The following is a 3,426-nucleotide window of genomic DNA, read 5'->3' on the forward strand; positions in this document are numbered from 1 at the left end:
AGGTCACACAGCTGCGAAGTGGAGGAGCCAGGATTTGAACAAGTTACTGTGCGCTTCCCCCTGGCCCTCAATGGCTCCCTCTGATATTTCAGTTAGGGCATTGGTATGGTTTTCTTTTGGGAATTATACGCATGTGTATGTCATTTCACTTCGGGGTAATCAAGATATTTGTTATCAAGCGGGAGTGGGAACAGGGTTGAGAACCACTGGTAGAGGGCTCCCGAGAGAACAGGACTGGTCGGGAAGCCTGGGTGTGGACCTGCTCACCCAGGGAGGGACGCGCAAGAAGGGCAGGGGGCTGGGAGCAGACGCCAACGCACCCCACAATTTGGGGAGGAAAGAGAGCAAGGAACAGCAGCCAGGAAGGTCTGAGTGAAGCCGAGGAGAGGGTTCCAAGAAGGAGGGAGAGGGTGACAGTGGGGAAGGCCCTCCAGAGAGCCGGTGAGGTCAGGGCTGAAGGCGGCCCCACACTGGGCCACAGAGGGAGCCCAAGGCACCTGAGCGGCGAGAGCGGAGGTGACAGAGGGCCCCCCTGGAGCTGTCGGCAGAAGCGCGCCCCTGCAGGGAGAGAGGGGGAAGACACACCCCAGCCTCCCTCTCCTCCCGTCCTCCGGTCTCCTGCTGCACCTCCCACTGGCCCACCCTTAAGAGAAGCCGGAGGGAAGGGGGCCGTGAGGACGTCCACATGGATCAGCAGGGCACAGAGCAGGGAACACTCTGAATCACCAACACAGCCCCTGAGAAGGAGGGGCGCGGGAGCCTGGGGGGGATGCAGGGCAGAGGTCACCTTGAAGGGTCTGGAGGGGCCCCTCCTGCTGATCTCCTCAGTGGGGAGCAGTCCTGGGTCACCCTCCCCAGCCCCAACCCGGCCCTGGTGGCAGCAGCCCACTGCCCACAGTACCCTGAGGTGGACGCTATTATTACCCCAATTTACGGGTGGGGAAACGAAGGTTCAGAAAAGTAAAAACAGGCCAACAAAACCCTGCCTAAGGGCACAGGAAGAATCGGGGTGCGAGCCAAAGCTGGGGCCACCCAACCACTAGGCTTTACTGCCACATTTACCTGAGGCTGGACAGGTGGTGGGGGACCCACGGCAGGACTGGGTGCCGTCGACCAGAGGGAAGGCAGCAAATAATTCCTGAGCTGCGGGGAGCACAGTCAACCTAGAGTCAGAGAACCTGCGTTCGAATCCCGCCCCTGCACGGACTAGCTGTGAGACCCCGAACAGCCAGTCGCACCTGTCTGAGCCTCAGTTTCCTCATCTGTAAAGTGGGGTCAATACTGACCTCACAGTGTTGTTGAGGGAGTGAAATGAGGTTCCTTGGGCTCCCTTTCCCGCCCACTTCGGGAGGATGAGGACATGGATGCTCCTAAGGGACCATCTCCTCAGAGGGGCCGGCCCACTCTCACGGTCTCTTCGGATACGGACCAGGGAGGCCGCCAGGATGCTCTGCCGGGCCAACCTCAGCCCCGCTGCCGCCCATGACCCCCAGCCTCCTCCTTGTGCTCGCAGGGGCTCCCTCTGCCGGTGCTGCCGAGTTTCCGCATCCAGCGCGTCCTCGCGGGCCAGCCGCGGGCCCTCCACACCTCGAGGGACACTCCCAGGTCTGGCCACAAGGTGGCGCGTGCTGGCTGCAAGACCGGGGCTGCTGGGCGGGGCTTGGGGGGAGCCCCGACAGCGCCCTTCCGACCTCGGGGCTCATTGTAAGAGCCGGGCTGTGTGTGTCTGAGTATCCACAGACCCGGGGGGCTGTGGGAGCCTTGCCTCCCCCTGTCCCCACCCCGCTGGGGCTGCTTGGATCTCTCGGGAATCTATGAAAAGTAGTATAAAAACGCACACCACCACTACAGCTCATTAAAGCCTTGCATGGTGAGAACTCTTACTCCCATTTCACACACGGGGAAACTGAGGCCCAGACACGGAAGTCACGTGCTGCGGTCAGTCCGCTAATCCGTGGTAGAGCTGGGCTCAAACATGATCTGTTTAGCCCCGGCCTGCTGCTTTTCCCACAGTGCAGAGGGGCTTCCCCGGGGGGCGGGGGCTCCTGGTGTATGTGAGAGGCAGGGAATTCCAGGTGACCTGGGAGTGAGGAGGGTCCCACAAACCAACGTGGACAACCAGGCCTTGGGTTCCCTCTGGGAGCTCTTACCCGGGCTGGTGGGCCAGCGTGGCCCCCGGCCGTCCACCCAGGCCCCAGTGATGCCCACTGCTCCCTTCCCTGAAGTCCGGGGACCATTGCCTAGCCCTCTAGCGCAGCCTGGAGCTCCCTCAGTCGGTGCTCAGGGCTGTCTCTCCAGACTGTGCCCTCCAGCTGTTGGGACACATCCCAGAGCCCAGTACAGGGCCTGAGTGGCCTGAGTCCGTTGAATTAAGTCAAACGGGTATGCATTCGCAGAGGCCAGTGGCCCCTCAGCAATGGGATTCCGCCTCCCCTGGAGCTGAGGGCAGTGGAAGAATAGGCTTTTTGATGTTGTAGTGCCTTCGAGATGACCTGGGTCCGGGTCCCCTGAAGAACTCCTCCTCTCCACTCAAACACCATTCCCCTCTCCAGCCAGGAGCAAGCAAACATCAAGTGCAGCAGGAGACTGCAAAGTTAGACAACAAGAAGGACTTCCCAGCAGGGGAGCGGGAAAAGCTTGCTTAGTTAGAGCTGCCATTCAGTCGAATAGGCTGCCTCAGAGAGCAGTGAGGTGTGTGGAGTTGCAAACAGCAGAGGCGAAGATCCAGGCCAGAGAGGAGCAACGGAAAATGTTCAGTCTGGCTGGGTAGCGTGTAGTGAGGGTGGAGACGGGCCTCACCCTGAGGTGGGAGGGGCTGTGGGTGGCAGTGTGGCGCTGAGGGCAGGAAGAGGGTGGGTGGGATCTAGAGACACCTAGACGGCAGAGCCGTCAGGAGCTGGTGGTTGACCCCATGGGAGGAGGGGGGCGCTGCAGGGTGGGGAGTGCCTGGCTCAGGTGGGGAGCACTGAGGAGGAACAAGCTGACGGGGCGGGGCTGGGGCTCCCGAGCAGAGGGGAAGTCTAGGGGCTGCTGGTCGCTCAGGCCCGGCGTGAGAGGAGATGGGGGTGCAGCAGGGTGGGATAACCGAGGGCTTGGGAGTAGCTGGCATCATCTGGTGAGAAGAACCCCACAGAACAGAATTCCTCCGAGGAGGCTGAGGCAGCACCACCTGAGGGGGGAGGAGAACCGGGGGGGGGGGGGCGGTCAGGAGGGAGAGTGGTGGGCGCTCAGACAAGGTCGGACAAAGTCGGAGCTCAGGGCCCCTGAGGCCTGTCTCCGCGAGGGGTCGGCGGGGAGTTGGGGGGTGGGGGGGGGGGAGGCTGGGCCGGGTCCTCCAGCATCCGCGGGGGCGGAGCAGCCGGCGGGCGGGGCCGGGCCTCTGTCCACGGCATTAGTGCTGGTTGGAGGGAGGGGGGTGCGGAGCCA

This window comes from Equus przewalskii, chromosome 26, assembly GCF_037783145.1.
Source record: "Equus przewalskii isolate Varuska chromosome 26, EquPr2, whole genome shotgun sequence".
NCBI lineage: Eukaryota > Metazoa > Chordata > Mammalia > Perissodactyla > Equidae > Equus > Equus przewalskii.